The 22,016-nt window shown below is 38.2% G+C and overlaps 1 pseudogene; it reads left to right on the forward strand.

The window, feature by feature from the left end:
* The first annotated feature begins 4,063 nt into the window (after window positions 1-4,063).
* Window positions 4,064-11,062, forward strand: LOC124394384 (annotated as a pseudogene).
* The last annotated feature ends 10,954 nt before the right edge of the window (window positions 11,063-22,016 follow it).

Consider the following 22,016-nt stretch of genomic DNA (forward strand, 5'->3'; position numbering starts at 1 on the left):
GTTTTGGAGGTTTTTACACAACAGCATTGCCGCGATTCCCCCCTTTATCTTTGATAAACATCAGTTTCAAGAGAGTAAAGTGTTTCTTTTCAGCTATGCTACCGTTTCACATACTGGTATTATTGGTGCCAGTTTGGGGCCTGGCGAAATGCATCTTGTTGAAAGATCACAATCGCAGCACTTTCAATCTTCTGTTTAAAACGTGTATACACGTCTAGTGCATATTGTTTGGTGTGTATGTATACATGGGCATACGTCAGTTTTGACACTGTATTTTCCGGACTATAAGCCCCTACTTTTTTCCCACGCTTTGAACCCCGCGGTTTAAACAATGAAGCGGCTAATTTATGGATTTTTCCTATTTTTTTTCCCGATTTCACAAGCTTCAAGCCAAAAAATTAAGCCCAATAACATTAGACCAATGAAACTCTTTATATTAAATCGGGTGCACTCCCACTGAATCGGGCCGCACCACATCATAAATATGGATGAGGTTCCTCTGACGTTTGACCTGCCTCTCCGGGCATGAAAAAACGCCCTTCAGCTGTGTTCTGAGCTGCACGGCATCGGGAGAAAAGCTTTACCGATGGTGATTTTTAAACGCAGGACGATGCCAAAAGAAAAACTCTCGAGAGAAATTGTTGTGAAAGGAAGAAGGAAGACAGTGAACAATGACTTTCTTGGTAGGCTACTGTTTAGATACAAGCTGTGTAACAGGCACTGTCTTTTGTTAAAGCCAGTGAAAAGTTCATTTGTTTCAGTGTAGACAGGCTTATAGAGAGGTGCGGCTTATTTATGTTCAAAATACTAATCTTTGTCAAATTTAGAAGGTGTGGCTTATATTTGGGTGCGCTTAATAATTCAGAAATTACGGTACAGTGGAACCTGGTTATGTCGCCGGCCTAGGGGACGCCAAAAAGCACTGAGATAACCGATGATCGAGACAAACAAAAACTAATATGGCGGCAATATATTAATGGGCTTGAAATTTGTTAAATGGGAATGTACATGCACGTGTTTTTGGAGGTTTTTTTACACAACAGCATTGCCGCGATTCCCCCCTTTATCTTTGATAAACATCAGTTTCAAGAGAGTAATGTCCAAAATAACGCACCGTAAGAGCTGAATAAAAACACAAAACATACAAAGTGACTAAAAAAAAAAAACTCACATAGCTACAAACAACACGTTTGAACTGAAAACCCACATCAATCATAATGTTAACAAAATAATAATACACCTTATTATGCTTAAAACAACAATTACAATTAATGCTCCAATTTCTATATAGCAAAATCAGCACGTGAAAGGCTAACTTTAGGTTACTTACGTAACCCCGGTTCTCTGATAACAGAAGTGAGGTATCTCACTATGGGAATCGCCTCGGGCATGACCAATCCTGGAAGCATCAATCACACCACGTCTGTCGACTGACAGACCAATCACGACAGTGATGCAGGAGTTCCGCCTCCCTATATACACCGCTGCTGACAGTCCCTGCCTCATTCTCACATAACGCTTCTTCGTGCACTGCAAGGAGGGAAATGTGGTGAGATACCTCACTCCTGTTATCAGAGAACCGGGGTTACGTAAGTAACCTAAAGTTCTCTTTCAAACATTTGTTTAGTATCTCATTATGGGATATAGACAGCATGCTGTCGCACAAATGTCCTGAATCGAAACGCCCTTTAAAAGCGCCCACGATGTGGCCAAGCCTCAGGTACTATGAGCCCTCAGTCCTTTTGGAGGGTTAAGACCCACGCTATTATAACTTAATATAATAGCCCCCACGAGCCAATGGGACAGGCGCTGCCGGGAAACAGGTTTTCCTTTACTAGAATCAGCCCATGAAACAAACAGCTGATTACTCCGTCTCAAACCTTTCGTAATGAAAAGCCATTAAATCCACCTGTCTGCAGGCGAAGGCTGACTCGCTCACCTTAGGGATGAATGCCGGATTAGTCTTGAGAGACACTCGCGAGAAATCCATAGCAAACCGCATACAGGAGTTATGAACATGAGCATGAAGTTCACTAACCTGCTTCGCGGGAGAAAGAGCCAACAACAAAGCAACCTTCAGCAAAAGGAGCTTCTATGAGATCTGTGGAGCTAATGCCAGCCCGAACGGGACCGTCAAATATTCGTAGGCTGTGCCCCGATAGGCAAAGCGCAGGAATTTCCTGTAAAGCCATTAAATCCACCTGTCTGCAGGCGAAGGCTGACTCGCTCACCTTAGGGATGAATGCCGGATTAGTTTTGAGAGCCACTCGCAAGAAATCCATAGCAAACCGCATACAGGAGTTATAAACATGAGCACTTACCTGCTTCGTGGTAGAAAGTGCCAACAACAAAGCAAACTTCAGCGAAAGGCGCTTCAAATCAATACTCTCCATCGGTTCAAAATGAGGCTGAGAGAGTGCGCTCAGGACCACTGACAGATCCCACGGCGGAGCCAGTGGCTTTGATAATGTGTTCAGGTGCCGTGCTCCCTTCATAAACCTGCACACGAGCGGGTGATGACCAATAGTATTACCGTCAATCCCTACGTGGCATGCAGAAACAGCAGCGAGATAAACCTTAACGGTTGAAAACGCCCTGCCCTTATCCAAATGTCCTTGCAAAAAGCACAATACTTCTGCCACAGAACAGTGAAAAGGGATAATCTGTCTTTGTACATCCCCAAATCCTCCATATTGTGCACCTCCAGTCTAGAGAAACCCTTAACGGGCACTCTATGTGAGAAGGGTTTGTCCCAAAAAACAACGCATTCCTGTGACACACGCCAGTACAGCAGGAATCAGCTGCTTAACTGGGGAAGTGCGCGATGGCAGCCTCTTCCCGTCATACAAATTTCTCTCAGCGTCATGATGCACCTGTTGAGATGGCCATTTGATGGAGAGCTTTTTGGCTGCTCTCCAACACATCTCCACGAGGTCCAGCTCACCTGGCACCTGGGAAGGGCCCGTAGCACTTCCAGGCCTGGAGAGAAGATCAGGAGGAAGGATAGCATCCTCCTCTTCGTCCTCCAAATCTTCCTCCAAAAAATGAGCAACCTCATCATCTTCCTCTTCCTCACCCTTGTCACTCACTAAAGGGTTTGATTCGAAGAGTGAAGGAAGGACAGGAGAAACCTCGTCCATCAACTCTCCCCAGCTACACTGTGCTTGAGAAGCAGCCTCATCCCTCTCCGCGGGCAGCAGAGAGAGACATGGGTCTCCTTTTTTTTCGTAGCCGCGACTCGCAATCGGCACTCCCGAACCCTTGACGGAAAAAGAGCACAGTGCGGGCAGCACTCGGAGTTACCCACAGCCTGTGGGTGTCGAACTCCTAAGCACACGATGCACAGGGGATGAGAGTCAAACGACTTTTTAGTTACTTTTTTAAAGAACGTTCTTTAATGTTCCCATTAATGCCTTTTTATGCGTTATGGTCTATTCAAACACAAAACTGACTTAAACACAAAGTAATTTTAAACACTATTTTATTTATGTCAGACCAGCACAAACTAAATACATCATAAGGATTTCTGAAATAAATAACAAATAATATATTCAGAATCAAAAACTAAACTGGCTTCTGCATCATAAAAGCTGTTGTGTTGAGCTCTTAAAAATGTTCCTTTCACAGCTTAAGTATGAAAACTATCAACAATGTACAACATAACACCGGGGTAGCCTCTAGCTTCGTCGAGACATGGAGTTTTTGGAGGTGCTTGGACAGATTGGAGTTGCTGTTTATCACAGTAGACACGACCTTCGAACCAGAAAGACACAGCTTACATTTATCTAAAAAGTTTTTGTCTTTATGCTCAACTAAAGTGAAATAATGAGCATATTTCCACTTTGAGAAACTCGTCTTGCTCTCGCCATCGACTCACCATTACTGCTGCACAGACCTGAATAAACGGAGACACGCCCACAGTGCGTCTTCTTCGTGTTTACAGTGGTTTATCCCCCAATCCTACAATGCATCGCTGCTGTAAACAGGTTAGACTGTAGTCTACACTTCAGCCGAAATTAATTCATTCGCACAAACGCACCATACGGTAACGGAGTTACTTTATTTAAAAAATAAGCTAAGTTACAGTATTAAGTTACTGTCAAAAGTAACTGCGTTACAGTAACGCGTTACTAATAACGCATTACTGCCCAACACTGGTGGCAAGCATATTTCAACATCTACTGTTCAGAGAAGTCAGGCATTCGTGGTCGTGGTCAGAAACCATTACTTTGTAAGAGCAACAAGCAGAAGAGACATGCTTGTTCCAGGAAATATAAGTAATAGATATAAGATCAGTGATTAACTGACCTTTTGCTCTGATGAGTAAAAATGTTAGATTTTTGGTTCTAATCACTGTGTCTGTGTGTGAAGCATGGAAGACAAGTGTGAAGGTGTTGGGGGTGCTTTGCTGGTGACACTGTTTGTGATTTAGTCTAAATTGACTGCAAACTTAAACAGCATGTGGTTTGCACTTAGTGTGCACTTTGTTTTCTAAATGGACAATAATCCAAACCTTTAAGTTCTGTAAGAGCTATCTTTACAAAAAAGGAAAGTGATGGCATGCTGAATCTGATCACCTTGGAACTCCTCAACATTGTTGAAAAACAAATCCAGGTGACTGTATCATGAGGCTGACTGAGACAATGCCAAGACTGTGAAAAGCTATCATCAAAAGGTGAATACTTTGATTAATAAAGAAATTGATAATGCACTATGTGCGCACTAGAACAGGCCAATCGTTTTCTTCAAATCCAAGGACTACAGTGAAAATATGAGTTACTTAAGCAATGTATGTCAGTATATTGTCCCAGTTTGATTTAATTAGGCCATTTATTTGGACGGGTTATTATTTTATCTTGGTTTATTTTTGGACCTTCATTATTTAACTTCTGTTCCATCGAAATAGTTCTTATGCTTCACCTCATTTCTCTTAAATTTCTCATACCCAGAATCTGGCTTTCTATTGAAAAAGTACAAACTAAAACAAATTTGCTTTCCCAAGCATTAAAAACAATGGGTTAATACAAATAATTCTATTATAATTTTTAAGTTCTGTAAAGCTGCTGTGAGTCAATGTCCATTGCGAAAAGCGCTATAGAAATAAACTTAAAAGAAACTTTAATGAATGAATTTAAGCATGCATTTACTTCAGATATATCTCGATTTAAACTGTACTCACTTTGTAGGCATAAACAGCAGAGCAGAGAGAGGCTGCAGATGAAGTCTTTTCTTCACATTGAGAACATGGGCATGTCAAAACACAACCAGCTTTAATGAAGAATGAGGAAAAAACATGTACATAAGTCTATTGGTTTACTAACCAGTTTTTTTGCTTACTATACTCAGCACCAGTTTGTTCAGCAGCAGTATGATACATTGCATGCTGAGTGACAGCGATCATAAGGATGTTCAGCAAGAGCAAAATCAGCCCAGCCAGTTTTTATACTTATATTATGCATATAATCATTATTTAAAATTATTTTTTATTAATAATGCAATAAATAAATAATCATTCATAAATGTACATCAGTGTATATAATGTATTGTCTTATTGACTGTATTCTGCACAGGAAAAATCAAATATATAGGTGAATAACAAATATGTAATGATTCATTATGAAATTAGTGGATTTTGATTTTCTCTTTAATTCTGTATAAATAATGTTGCTTTGTATTATACACCATTTTGCCCAATAATCATATTCTTATATTACCCATTTTATCAAATACAATAGTTTGATTTGAACTTCACCTTTAGGGAGAGAATGTGTAATAAATGGTGATGCTAAGAGAGGTTTTCTTTTCCCCGCCCAGCTTCTGGTGGGCTGACCTTGCTCTTTCTCAACAGGCTTATAAATACTCAAATTAACACACTCAAAAGACTTTTAAAAGTTCAGGAAGAGACAGTCTGACTTGTTACTTATTTTTATTCATAGGTGAGTTCATGCTCCTGCGTCTCATTCTTTATGTACATAGCATTATATGCATTTTCTTTTAATTCCAACATAGTTTGTTGTTTTATTTCTTTTAACTATGTAGTCTGTCTCATGCTACATAATGGGCTGATTATAGATACAATGACAATATGATTTTAATTTATAATTAACATTATAATATATTTTATTTTGTTTATAATATAATTTAATATGTAATAATTCAATGTTTGTTCAGACCTCTGAATATTCTATGATACTATTTGATTTCATACTGTAGTCTCTGTTCACTGCTGACTTGCTAACCATAATTTGAAATTTATATATTTAAATATGTGCCAATTGTTTTTACTTTTACGATAATAATTCATTAATAATTGTTGCATTGTTTAATTTGAACTGTGATGTAAAATAGATAGTGACTATTCTTAAAGCTTTTTCTTTATTTCAGCAGTACTACCACATCTTAACCCCATAACATAATACATTATCTCAAGCCAGGAACTGAAGTACAATGGATCGAGAGCAAGACTACTGTGCTATAGTGAAAGGGATTCAGGAGTTTGATTTTGAAGGGGATGCCGTACCAAGTAAACTTGTTCTAATAGGCAGCCAATCCTTTCCACTCGCTATAAATCCAAAAGGTCAGGTTCTGATGGCTGCATCTCGCTATGGTCAGGGACGTATAGTAGTGTTGGGACATGAGAAGTATTTAACAAGTTTCCCAGTCCTGGTGAAAAATGCCTTGGCCTGGCTTATGCCACCTGAGTCTAAAATCAAAACAGTAGGCATTCAACAGAATCTCAGTTCCTTGCTGGAAGTTTACCTCAGAAAACCGAGGAAGGAGAGTTCCAAAATATGGGTTATGCAGTCTATGTGACTGATGCCTACAGGGTTGATTCATGTGCTAAAGACATGGTTGCCTTCCTAAAAGCTGGGGGAGGCTTGCTTATTGCTGGTCAGGCTTGGCACTGGGCTCAGACCCATCCAGAAGGGAATGCATTGCTCTCTTTTCCTGGTAACAAAGTGTGCAGCGTTGCAGGAATCTACTTCTCAGAGACTCCAGGGGAATGTGGCAAATTTCCTGTGCCCATGCAAATTCCCTCGAACTGGCTGGCAGTTTCGTAAGTAAAGCAAATGTAAAAAAAAAAATTTTTAAACAAAAGTTTCATTTAAAAGTCTTTTTATTGTCTCGTATATCACACTTGGTTTATGTTGACTTATTTCCAGGATTGGTAAGGATTTCAAAGATGACCTACAATTTCTACTCAAAGGTGTTTCAGAGTTTGATGTTCAAGGTGAGGAATTAGCATCTGAAGTGATGGCACATGGATCCTTAACATTTCCTATTGCACTTACCCCATGTGGTAAAGCATTCATTGCTGGGGCCTACTATGGACAAGGAAGAATAATTGTGGCCACCCATGAAACGTACCTTGGGCGTAATTCACTCTCTACCTTCCTGATTAACGCTATCCACTGGCTTGATGAAGGGCGCAAAGGGGTTATCGGAATCGTGCCCCAACTTAAAGATGTCCATCCTGTTCTGAGCAAATCGGGTCTAAAATGTGAATTCACTGGATTAAGGAAAGACCTAAGTGTCTTTGTTTGTACCTCCTACGATGATTCTCAATGTAACCAGATCCAGGAATTTGTTGCTGAGGGTGGGGGTCTCATGATTGGAGGTCATGCTTGGTACTGGGCACAGAGCAACCCTGCACTTAATGTGATGACCAATTGCCCAGGAAACAGAATCCTCAGTAAAATGGGACTGTGTATAATGGGTAATACTTTGAAAGGTGACTTGTATAAAGTCCAGCAAATTACAAAATATGGTGACAGAGGTACACGTGCATACCACTTCCTTGACCTGCTGCAGCGCTTTGCTGGCCATGTCATCCAGGGCCAGGATCTTACAGAACACGAACAGGAATGTCTGCAAAAGCTGAATCGTGACTGCACACATTATCTGCGTATGCAGGCTCATGACAGCGCTTCCTATACCTCAATGGTTTCACTGATCACAGAGTTTATCAAAGAGGCAGGAGTTCCACAGGTGTCTCAGACCTGTCCTGTTCAAAGTTTCAAAGATAAAATGCTGCTTCATTTGGCAAGTGAGGTTTACAAGGTGTGCAAAGATCCTGATGCACTTCTGCCATACATCATCAAGAACCTGCCCAACCTACCCTCGAGAGTCCAGATCAGCGCAGACACATCTGGTACAGATTCTTTTTTCTTTAATAGAAATTACATTTTCTGTTCTTAAATGTACTTACTAAGTTTACTGATTTGACTACCAGGATTACTGTTAGTAGTAAAAGAAAATCCAATTGCATATGCACTCAAAAATATTACATGTTAAATAACTTGACATATGTCTATTTAATAGTTATGTGCTTGCCTCTAATATTGCATATCAAACCTATTGAGCAAAATAATTAAGTCTTTGGGAAAACCCTAGGGGTTTTCCACCAGATATTCTAAAATCCTTCTTTACTCATTCCTGCAAAGACATGCACAGTAAACTGATTGGCACTTCTGGCTGTGGCCCAGCACTAGATTGGAACCCTGTCCAGAGGGTGCCTTCAATTCTCTGTTAAATGTTCAGGCATTGACAGTAGAAAAAATAAATAGGAATTATCCTTAATATGATCACTGTCATTGCTGATCTTGGAATAATAGTCTTAATGGTTCTTTACTATGTTTCACCAAATTGACAGCTAAATATATGCTACTTCACCACCAAAACTACCAAAGTCTGGACCTCTGTGTTCTTGTGGTTTCAGCCATGCATACAATCTGTATGTATGGTATTTACTAAGCTCGTGCCACTGTATAATATCAAGTGATATTTGTTACAGATCTTGAAGAATGGATAAGCACAGGATTGTATCTTTCTCCTGGAATGCGAACTTACATTACAGTACCTCCAGAAATCAAAGGCAAAGGATGGCAGGTAATTACACTGCCCAGTATGTTGTTCAATTTATCCCTCCATATGTTCTCATTCAAATGTTTTTTTCTATATTTGCTGCAACTGTGGAGACACAGGAAATATAACAACAAATGCTTAAGTAAAGCTCATGTTTACACTTTGTGTCTACAGCTGCAGATTGGATGCCAAACAGATTGCTTGGGAGAAGCTGATGTTTTAAAACGCGCTCCTGTGGTGCATGAGCGATTTGCTTTAGACAGCGAGATCCTGCAGGTCTGGAATTTGTGGGGAGGTCTCATTTACCTGATTGCACCACCCAAGAGCAAAGTAAAAGGTGTGGAGGTTGTTGTACAAACAGCCATAAAAGCACCATACTACAAGTCTGGTAAATTCATTTGTATTTACTTCCTTAACACCAGCATTAATTACTACTGTTTGCTGCTAATGATTTTGTGATTCGCTGAGCAATTAAATTACAGATTTGTTTCAAACAGTTAGTCATGGAAAATGTCACTTCTACTTGTGGTTTATCAGCCTGTGTCAGTCATGTGTTTGTAATACTTCTTCCTGGAATTGGATGTATTTTATATTTATGAAACATATGATGGGCAAATAAGTTTGGTAACTTAGAATTTCCTTGCCATCAGGAAAAACCAGCGTGAAGACTGGGTGAAGAAGATCCGTGTCGCCAGCTCCTTGGGCGAACTTGAGTTTGAAAATGTAATCATCACCTTACACTCAGACTTCATACGCAAACTGGATCGTCCTGACGAGGTTGCGGTTCTCTGGGATTCCATCATGAAGGGTGTGGCTGAGTTAGCGGCAAAGCCTGTCAAGTTTCCACGCAAGGAACGCTTTGTCGCTGATGTTCAAATCTCTCATGGTTTGTTCTGTTTCTTAGTAGCATAAATATATCAACTTAAGCTACTTAATGATGGTTATGACATGACATGATCATGACTAATCAGGTTTCTTAATCCGCAATCCATCATATTACAGGTTTCATGCATGCCGGCTACCCAGTAATGATTCACTCTGTCTCTGCTGAGGAACTCGTGAACCCAGAGACAGCTCGTAAAACGGGAATTTGGGGGCAAATTCATGAATTGGGTCACAATCAGCAACGTTCAGTGTGGGAGTTCCCTCCACATACCAGTGAAGCCACATGTAACCTGTGGTCAGTGTATATACATGAGGAGGTGTTGGGGGTGAAGAGGGAAAATGCTCATCCAAGCATGTCTGTAGAAAACAGAAAGCGTGAAGCTAAAAATTACGTTAAGGGAGGAAGGAATCTGAAACAATGGACTGTTTGGACAGCTCTGGAGACGTACCTGCAGGTAAGCGTTTTCTGATTGGTTTTATTCCAATTAATACGGGGGTATTCTTTTATTTAATATTTAGTAACTAAATTTAGTAAATACAAATATATATATATATATATATATATATATATATATATATATATATATATATATATATATATATACACACTGCATGTTGTGTTCACTTGTGTTATCTTTTACTAATATTTAAATTAGTTTGATGATCTGAAACATTAAATTGTGACAAACATGCAAAAAAAAAAGAAATCAGGAAGAGGCAAACACTTTCACACCACTGTGTGTGTGTGTGTGTGTGTGTGTGTGTGTGTGTGTGTGTGTGTGTAAAATATACAATGTGTATTCTTTATATAAATGTTTATTGTTAAATTTAAATGTTTCTATAGTATATAAAAGGAAAATCTCACTTTTTTCTAACTTTATTTTTTCAGTTGCAAGAAAAATTTGGCTGGGATGCTTTCAAGAAAGTCTTTTTAGCTTATCATAGCATGACTGATGTTCCAAAAGACCGAGACGGAAAGATGAACTTATACGCTAAAACATTCTCAAATGTAGTGAACATGAATCTGGCTCCTTTCTTTAAAGCCTGGGGTTGGCCCATTCAACCCTCCACTGAGGAAAAGCTCAGCAGTCTGCCTAAGTGGAACGACCATCCCATGGCCCAGTATGCTTAACTCCCCAATCAGCAGTTATCAGTGTTCCTGATGTGCCAGTATGCTTGAATTATAAGTTTCAATATATTGCTAGATCACCATTTGTCAACCATTATATGCTGTTTGCTTTAATTGCTGTATGCTTGATAGCCTAATACAAAAATATTGGTGTATTTTTTAATTAGATTTTTTGGTAGTGGTGATGGTGTTAGCCTGAGTGCGTGTGTGTGTGTATGTATATATATATATATATATATATATATGCAAAACTGCATTAAATACATCTACACATTGATATGAGATTAATGTAAAAGGGACTTATTGTAGCTCACTTTGTGCACAGGAACAGGTTTGGGTTTCCATATACACACACAAACATATGTACCATATAATGTGTGTGTGTGTGTGTATATATATATATATATATATATATATATATATATATATATATATATATATATATATATATATATATATATATATATATATATATATATATATATATATATATATATATATTAGGATGCACCGAATATTCGGCCACCAAAGGTTTTCGGCCGAAAATGGCCCAAAAGTGCGTTTTCGGCCGAAAGAATTTGATCACCGAAAAACACGGCCGAAACAGTTTGTTGTGATGACGCAAACAGAAACCGCTGCCTGCACGTGCTCGTCTGCGGTGTGGACGTATTTCAGTATATCTGAGAAAGACCCACGGATAGCGATTTGCAAAACATGTAATGCCGAAATTTCAAGAGGGGGTGCGTCTGCAAAGACTTTCTTCACGTCTGGTTTAATTTATCACCTGAAATCCAAACATCCGATCGCTATGCTGAACATGAGAGAAACGCGGCACAGAAAAGCAAAACCCCTCCGAGCATGCGCACTGGTGGACGTTTTTAAGGCAAGGAAGTTTCCCAGTGATATTGTTGTATTGTTGTATCTTTAAGCAGTTGCACTTGTTCTGAATGCACTTTGTTTTTATGAAAGAACATATTTAATTTTACAACCTTTCAGCAGGCCAGAGGGCCTGTACATTATTATTTAATGTACAAATGAGTGCATTTAAGTTAAACATTTAGGTTTGAATTTTATCCTGTGCATTGTTGCAATGTGCTATAAATAAATATTTTCATAATTTGTATTTGATTAATTCTTTGAAACAAAAATTGAAAAGCCTTGATTTTAGTAAGGTCGTAGCCATAAATGCAATGGTAATAATAATTGGCATAATTTCTTTCGGTGTTTCGGTTTTCGGCCTTGCTTTCCTCTTTTTCGGTTTTCGGTTTCGGCCAAGAATTTTCATTTCGGTGCATCCCTAATATATATATATATATATATATATATATATATATATATATATATACAGTGTTGTGCTCGTTACTAAAAAAAATAGTAACTAGTTACAGTTACTTGTTACTTCATTCAAAAACTCCGTTACTTTGATGATTACTTACACCAAAAAGTTAACGCGTTACTGTTAAAAGTAACTTTTTAGTTACTTTTTTAAAGAATGTTCTATAATGTTCCCATTAATGCCCTTTTATGCGTTATGGTCTACAAACACAAAACTGACTTAAACACAGTCATTTTTAAACACTATTTCATTTAAGTCAGACCAACACAAACTGAATATATCACAAGGATTTCTGAAATAAATAACAAAACAAGCTAAATAATATATTCACAATCAAAAACTAAAGTGGATTCTGCTGTTGTGTTGAGCTCTTAAAAATGTTCCTTTCACAGCTGAAGTATGAAAACTATCAACAATGTAAAACAGAACACCAGGTTAGCTTCTAGCTACTAGCTCCTCAGGCATGGAGGTCCTGGAGGAGCTTTGACAGATTGGAGTTGCTGTTTATCGCAGTAGATTTGAGCTTCGAACCAGAAAGACACAGCTTACATTTGACTTAAAAGTTTTGTCTTTATACTCAACTAAAGTGAAATAATGAGCACATTTCCACTTTGAGAAACTCCTCTTGCTCTCGCCTCGACTCCCCATTACTGCCGCACAGACCTGAATCAACGGAGACATGCCCACAGTGCGTCTTCTTCATGTTTACAGTGGTTCATTCTCCAATCCTACAATGCGTCTTCTCCGTGTTTACAGTGGTTCATCCACCAATCCTACAATGCGACGCTGCTGTAAGCAGGTTAGGCTGTAGTCTACACTTCAGCCGAAATTTATTCATTTATAAATGTAACGGGTAACGCACCATACGGTAACGGAGTTACTTTATTTTTTAAAGTAACGTGTTACAGTATTAGTTACTGTCAAAAGTACCGCCCAACACTATATATATATATATATATATATATATATATATATATATATATATATATATATATACATTTACATTTGTGGCATTTAGCAGACACCCTTATCCAGAGCGACGTACAAAAGTGCTTTGAGTCTCTAGTAATGAATAAAACTACACTGGTACGCAAGATTATAAACTTAATATAAATATAACTCGAATTCTACAAACTTGGAAAGTGCTAGTTTAGGTATTTCAGGATATATATACATACACACACACATTATATGGTACATGGTGTTTATACACACATTATATGGTATATTATATGGTTATCACAAATCTGGATGCACACAATTGAATAGGATGTCTTTGAATGCGGTTTAATAAAGTTTTTCGTTCACTTGAACTTGGACTCCTTCTTCAGAATTAGCTGTTGTTGCTAACGTGACCGCTAGATGTCGCAGTAGTTTCACTTTTATATGTGTCTTCAACTTCTAAATGAATCCGTCCTCCCTATACAGTAACGCGTTCTACATTGAGTAAAAAATAAAGGCTTGATTTTCCGTATGTAGTGCAATTCATATCCGATGCCAGTCTGAAGCTCTAACTGAATGTAATCATATAAATAACCTTGTTATTTATGAGGTTATTAAGGACAGAAACAAGGGAAGTGATGAGGTGCCTGACAGGAGTGGGGCCGAGAAGGCAGTCACTGAGTAAGATATATGTTGCACTGATTAAGTCTGTTATAAATTATGGTTTTATAGCGATATTATTGGGTAAACCTACAAGGACATTTCAGGTCCCACCCCACAAGAGTAGTAATGCAGGCATGCTAGAAACATGAAAGGGTTAAAAAGCAGAGTTTCGGATGGGTTTGTAAAGCTTTTGTAAAGGAGATAAGGTTGGAGGGAAAATAAATATAGTTTTGTTGCCAGTCAGACCACCACGCTTCTTGAACAGCCTAGTGTGGACCTACAGATATTAAGCATAAACTTAGAGAAGAAGTGGACTTCTGTGAAGTATTTTGTATTATTATCTGAATAAGGAGTCTGCTAGGTATCTGAACAGATGGGTCTAAGGATCCACAAACTGGGGCTCCAATCATGGTACCAAAGATGGGAATCAAGGTACAAACAAGAATGTCTGATCATGTATCTGTATTTACAGTGGAGCTGATTCATACCTGGTTGGCATTTCAGTGGTTAGAAGAAATTAGACCAGATAAAGTTGTGATTAGCTCAGATTTCAGTGCCTACTAAAGAGTATGCAATAATTTAAGTAGCAATTAAGGCAAAGATTTAGTATAAAGTACCAGATAGGGATGAAGGTAAAATGTACAAGTAAAGTACAAGTAAAAAGAGAAAATATAATATCAATCTCAATAAGTAAAGCAGAAGCTAAAACTAAATTCTGGATTTATTATGGGAAAGTGGAAGAGAAGTTGGGATGGAGAGGAGAGAGGAAGACATTTATACAGCACACAGTACAATAGAGGTTAGAACAGAGAGGACAACTGGAAAGAATCGAAGAGAATACTAATAAAAAAGGAAAAGATTTATAATGGAACACTGGAAATAAGTGCTTACACATTATAGGTAAGCATAGAACAGGATGCATTTTGTATTAGTATTGAAACTGTTGAGCATTTGACCCTTGAATGTTGGAAGTATGAGAGAGAACAAATAATGATTAAAGAAAGCATAAGGAAATTGGGGTTCACTTAAGAAACTACTGGGAAAAATATCAAATGACATTAGCACACATTTATTTAGCTTCCTAAAGGACACTGGTTTAGCAAATGGGATATAGTTTACAGTTTTTAAAATTATCATTAGTATTATAAAAATGGAGAACTGAGAAGGAAAGTGTTTATTATATATACACTGGTGATCAAAATTAGAGAACAATTTATAAACAATTGAACAATTCTGAAATAATGTCATCTTCACTGCTCAACAGTTTAAGGAGTTTTTGTCCTGTCTATACCATGCTACCAGAACACCTTTTTCACAAAATAACTAAGGCATTTGAAAAAAAAAAAAAAAAACATTATTTTGCAGAAAACACACTGATCAAAATTAGAGAACAACAATGACTGTAGCATGAAAAAAGTTTTCCAAAATTTTCTGAAGGTTACAACAGTCAGCAATTAGTAGGAAGTGTACAGGCCTCTGCCCTGAATGACTTCAGCACATCTGCGGCCACAGGACAGCACTAGTCTCTCACACTGCTCTGGTGTGATTTTGGTCCACTCTTCTTCCAGTCTCCTCCACAGTTCGGTGACTGTAGTGGGTTTCTTGTCCATAACTTTGTCACCAAGGATTTTACAGAGGTTGTCTATTAGGTTGAGATCAGGACTCTGAGCAGGCCATGTCATTATTTCAATGTTTTCAGTTTCAAGGAACTGCTTTACCCGTTTTGTTGTGTGACATGGAGTGTTGTCCTGCATGAACACTGCGGGCTGATTGGGTGATGAACGCAGGGAAGGTACTATATGTTGTTGAAGAAGGTTCTGATAAACATTTGCATTCACTCTGCCATGTAGCTGTATGAGAGGCCCAACTCCTGCTGCAGAAAACATGCCCCAAACCATTACACTTCCTCCTCCACTTTTCACTGACTTCTTTACACACTTTGGGTTCAGTCTTTCTCCAGTTTGTCGCCGAACATAATGTTTTCCATCGGACCCAAATAAATTAAACTTGCTTTTATCACTGAAGTGAACTTTGGACCAGTTCTCCTCTGTTCACACAACATGTTTAGTCTAGCCTTTTGATTCTTTCTGCTAATGAGAGGTTTGGTCACTGCAGAGTGGGCTTTCAGTCCAAATGCTCTTAAATGTCGAGACACTGTATGACGAGACAGATCCTTACCCTGTTCAGCACTGAACTGGTGAGCAAATCCAGCTGCAGTGTGGAAACGATTGCCCATTGAGATCCTCCGCAGTATCCTGTCCTCTCTTGTATTTGTCTTCCGTGGACAACCAGCCTTCTTGGCGGACTTGAATAAGTTTTTGATGTTGTAAAGATTCAATATTCTTGAAATCACAGATTTGGAACGACCAACTTGTCTTGCTATGGCTGATAGGGTCATCCCTTTGGCCTTCATCTGGACAACCTGCTGCCGGAGGCTTTCAGTCACTTTAGAACGGCCCACCATCTTGCAGAGTCAGTGAAACTGGAAGTTAGGCTGCCAGTTAAAGAGGGGTTGACAGACAATCAAGGAAATTAGCAGGTGCCAGATTAACACCAATAACTGGGGGTATCTGAAAGTGTTCTCTAATTTTGATCAGTGTGTTTTCTGCAAAATAATGTTTTTTTTTTAAATGTCTTAGTTAATTTGTGGAAAAGGTGTTCTGGTAGCATGGTATAGACAGGACAAAAACTCCTTCAACTGAAGATGGCATTATTTCAGAATTGTTCAATTTTTTATAAATTGTTATCTAATTTTTATCGCCAGTGTGTGTGTGTGTGTATATATATATATATATATATATATATATATATATATATATATATATATATATATATATATATATATATATAAAATAAATTGAACATTGAGCATGCAAAATGCTATGTGTGGCGGAAACCTAACACTGCACATCAGCCTGAATACACCATCATGCTGTGGGGACACTTTTCTTCAGCAGAGACAGGGAAGCTGGTCAGAGTTGATGGAAAGATGGATAGAGCTAAATGCAGGGCATTTTGGTCCAGACCTAAATCCTATGGAGAATCTTTGACAGATGTTCTCTATCCAATCTGATTAAACTGGAGCTGTTTTGCAAAGAAGAATGGGCAAAAATTACAGTCTCTAGATGTGAAAAGCTGGTAGAGACATACCCAAAAAGCTGCAGCTTTAACTGAAGCAAAAGGTGGTTCGACAAGGTGTTGACTCAGTCGTCTTTTCAGATGAAAGGAAAGAAAATTTTGCATTTCACTTGGAAATCAAGGTCCCAGAATTTGGAAGAAGAGAGAAGAGGCACAGAATCCAAGTTGCTTGAGGTCCAGTGTAAAGTTTACACAGTCAGTGGTGGTTTGGGGAGTTATGTCATCTGCTGGTGTTGGTCCACTGTGTTTTATCAAATCCAAGGTCAGCACAGCCGTCTACCAGGAAGTTTTAGAGCATGTCATGCTTCCCTCTGCTGACCAGCTTTATGGAGATGCTGATTTCATTTTTCAGGATTTGGCACCTGCCACACTGCCAAAAGCACCAAAAGTTGGGTAAATGACCATGGTGTTAGTGTGCTTAACTGGCCAGCAAACTGAACTGAAACTGAACATAGAGAATCTATGGGATATTGTCAAGAGGAAATAAAAGACCAAAAAAAAATGCAAATGAGCTCAAGGCCACTGCCAAAGAAACCTGGGATTCCATACCACCTCAGCAGTGCCACGGACTGATCACCTCCATGCCACGCTGAATTGAGGCAGTAATTAAAGCAAAATGAGCCCCTACTAAGTATTGAGTACATATACAGTAAATAAACATATTTTCCAGAAGTACAATTCACTAAACACGTTTTTATGTTTGGTCTTATTAAGTATTCAAATTTTTTATGTTTGTGTGTGATTAAACTACCGGTATATTTTACTTTTTGTAATGCCTTACTAAAATAAATCAACATTTTAATGATATTATATATATATATATATATATATATATATATATATATATATATATATATATATATATAAACCCGATTCCAAAAAAGTTGGGACACTGTACAAATTGTGAATAAAAACAAAATGCAATGATGTGGAAGTTTTAAATTTCAATATTTTATTCAGAATACAACAGAGATGACATGTATGAGAAAATTAATTATTTTAAGGGGAAAATAGGTTGATATTAAATTTCATGGCATCAACACATCTCAAAAAAGTTGGGACAAGGCCATGTTTACCACTCTGTGGCATCCCCTCTTTTTTTTTAACAGTCTGCAAACGTCTGGGGACTGAGGAGACAAGTTGCTTAAGTTTAGGAATAGGAATGTTGTCCCATTCTTGTCTAATACAGGCTTCTAGTTGCTCAACTGTCTTAGGTCTTCTTTGTCGCATCCTTCTCTATATGATGCGCCAAATGTTTTCTATAGGTGAAAGATCTGGACTGCAGGCTGGCCATTTCAGTACCCAGATCCTTCTTCTACGCAGCCATGATGTTGTAATTGATGCAGTATGTGGTCTGGCATTGTCATGTTGGAAAATGCAAGGTCTTCTCTGAAAGAGACGACGTCTGGATGGGAGCACATGTTGTTCTAGAACTTGGATATACCTTTCAGCATTGATGGTGCCTTTCAGATGTGTAAGCTGCCTCTGCCACAGGGTTGTCCTTGTCCTTTTTAGTCAGGATGACATGGCGTCCCAGTTTTCCAAAAATAACTTCACATTTTGATTTGTGATAAAGTATATAAAGTATAAACAAAATTCTGGAAATGTCTAATATTTTTTACATTAAAAAGAAATCTGGCGTATCACATGTACATAAGTATTCAGACTCTTTACTTAGTAATTACCGTATTTTTTCGACTATAAGCCGCTACTTTTTTCCTACGCTTTGAACCCCGCGGCTTAAACAACGAAGCGGCTAATTTATAAATTTTTCCTGGGTTTTTCCCGGTTTCACAAACTTCAAGCTAAAAAACTGAGCGACATAACATTAGACCAATGAAATTTCCCGAACAGAAAATAAAAAATGCGCCTCACCTGTGTTCTGAGCTGCACGGCTTTGGGAGAAAAAACGTTTTTTTTTAAACGCACGATGATGCCAAAAGATAAACTTCGGAGAGAAATAGTTGTGAAAGGAAGGAGGAAGACAGTGAACAATGACTTTCTTGGTAGGCTACTGTTTAGATACAAGCCGTTGTAGCGCGTTGAGTCTGGGTGAAGGGATAGCTCGAGTTGTAACTCCAGTTGCAACAGAAATGATATAAGCACAGACAGGTTTCCAAAACTCGTGCTTTTTTATTTTTCTTGGCAACACGTTAAGGGTTAGTCAAACTTAGACATCAGCATCAGAAAATAATAAGGACATAATTCTCGTCTTGAACACACGCAGTAATACTGAAAAATGCAGTGGCAGGCTATTCCCAAAATACCACTATGCTCCTAAAGGAAGCGCAACATATTTCCCCCGTTACACCGTGTGTAACGTGTCTTTCGTTAAAGCCTGTGTAAAGTACATTAGTGTAGACACCTGCGGCTTATTGACAGGTGCAGCTTATTTATGTTAAAAATAAAAATATTTGTAAAATTCAGTGTGTGTGGCTTATATATGGGTGCGTTTATAGTCCAGAAATTACAGTACTTGAAGCACCTTAAACAACAGCCTCAGGTCTTTTTGGGTTTGACGCAAAAAGCTTTTGGAAAGATGGATTAGGGGATTTTCTGCCATTCTTCATTGCAACTTCTCTGAAGCTGGGTCAGGTTGGATGGGGATTGTTGGTGGACAGCCACTTTCAGGTCTTTCCAGAGGTGTTCAATGGAGTTTAAGTCAGGGCTCTGGCTGGGCCACTCTAGGACATTCACAGAGTTAAGCCACCCATCACCCATGTGTTGTTTTGGCTGTGTGCTAAGGGTCTTTGGCATGTAGGAAGGTAAACCTTTGGCACAGACTGAGGTCCTGACCAGTGCCAGTGTAGAGTAATGAGAAAAAAAATCAGTCTGACTAATTGTAATATCAGGCTGCAACATAACAAAACTGAAAAAAGTGAAGGGGTTTGAAAATTCTGAATACTTTTTGAATGTATATATATATATATATATATATATATATATATATATATATATATATATATATATATTTATATTTATATACAATTTACAGAATTACTTCAGAACATTACAAAATTTTTCAACACAAATTATGCACAAAAATTTTTTTTTCTTGTTTAATTAATACACTATAAGGACAAAAGTATTGGGACACAAGACTTTTCCAGCAATACATGGTTCTTTCCTTCTTTCTTAGGTGTAGAAGCATTAAACCTTTTTTCTTCTTAGGAGACCCAAACCTGCTCCAGGATGGCAATACCCTTGTGCACAAAACAAGCTCAATAAAGATATGGTTTATATAAACTGGATTTCTGACTAGAAGATTTCAGGTGTGCAAAACCCAACACTGGCAAGCTGCTAATGTTGAGCAAGACCCTTAACCCTCAACTGTTCAGTTGTATAAATGAACTGTGAGTCACTCTAAAGGGTGTTTGCCAAATTCATTAAATGTAAATCAATAAGTGGCCTGCTATATTCCTTGGGAATGAAGTTTTATTATCAGCAAATGGGGATTAATGTGAAAAGCGAGGTTCAAAAATCACATTTGAACATTATAGTCAGGTGTCCACAAACTTTTGTGTAGTTTGAAAAAATTAGACTCCTTTATTAGAACAGTAAGCAGTAAAAAAAAAATATTAGAAAAGCATATTTAACCATATATTTTGAATAAACGTAAAGTTTTTTTTTTTATTATCAATATAAATAATAATATATACTAAGAAAACTAGAAAACTCAAATGATTTGAATGTATGGCATTGGCTAAGAAATTGCCATCAAAGGATAACTCCTCTCATAATACCTCTTCTTCTTCTTTCGGCTTCTCCCATTAAGGGTCGCCACAGCGGATCATCCGTCTCCATACTACTCTGTCCTCTACATCTGCCTCTTTCAAACCAACTACCTGTAGGTCTTCCCTCACCACATTCATAAACCTCCTCCTTGGTCTTCCTCTTTTTCTCCTCCCTGCATGGTAGCTCCATCCTCAGCATTCATCTACCAATATACCCCATGTCCCTCCTCTGCAAATGTCCAACCCATCTCAATCTCGCCTTACTCACCTTGTCTCCAAAACGTCCTACATGCGGTCCCTCTAATAAACTCATTTCTAATCCTGTCCATCCTCATCACTCCCAACAAAAACCTCAACATCTTTAGCTCTGCTACCTCCAGCTCCACCTCCTGTCTTGTACTCAATGCCACTGTCTCAATGCCCCTGTCTCTTATTTTTATTTTTTCATGCTGCTGTAACAAAGAAATTTCCCCACTGTGGGACGAATAAAGGTTTATCTTATCTTATCTTAAACCATGCAACATTGCAGGTCTCACCACAGTCCTATACACTTTCCCACTCCTCTTCTAATCGCAATGTTTTAATCTGAAGTGCTATTGAATGGAACAGCTGTGGGTTCTAATCACGATGTACATATAGAAACCCAACATCAGTTTAAACCCAGCAACCACAACCCCAATGTCACTCTGTTAAGGAAAAACTCCACATAGATCCAACGACCCTGGAGCTGTGAGGTGGCAAAACATATAAAATCTTCAATATTTATTAAAAAACACTGCCTTATTTGGAATTTCCTTCATAACAGGTAGTGCTGGAGACTCGCAGGTGCTGAGGTCTGAGCCTGAGCTCTGGTTACTGTTCGCTTGGCGTTTCTGATCCTGGGTGTGTTCATAGTAAAGCTTCAGATCCACCATGACCCTGACCAGGATAAAGCAGTAACTGATAACAGTGAATAAATATTTTTTATTAAAGCAGTATTTATCTGCCTAAACAATGTTGGCAATCCAAAAGCTACATATACTAAAACTACCAGTATTCACTTTCTTTTTTAAATAAAACAAACAAACAAAAAACCCACCACAATTGAGCATGTCAAAAGAACTTATTAGAAATAGAACCTAGAGGACATTTATATTAATCATTGTTCTAAAGGCTATTATTAATTGAAAAACAACAAAGTTCTTTCAACCCTTTTTTTTTTCATCTTTACCGAAGGTGCCAAGATTTGGCCCCGGCTATAAACACAGACATTTAAATGACTGCTGAAAGAGTCAAAATTCAAAATGAGAAAACAAAGTAATAAGGAATAAGATTAAACACAGAA

This window comes from Silurus meridionalis, chromosome 12 (assembly GCF_014805685.1).
Source record: "Silurus meridionalis isolate SWU-2019-XX chromosome 12, ASM1480568v1, whole genome shotgun sequence".
In the NCBI taxonomy this organism is placed as follows: Eukaryota; Metazoa; Chordata; class Actinopteri; order Siluriformes; family Siluridae; genus Silurus; species Silurus meridionalis.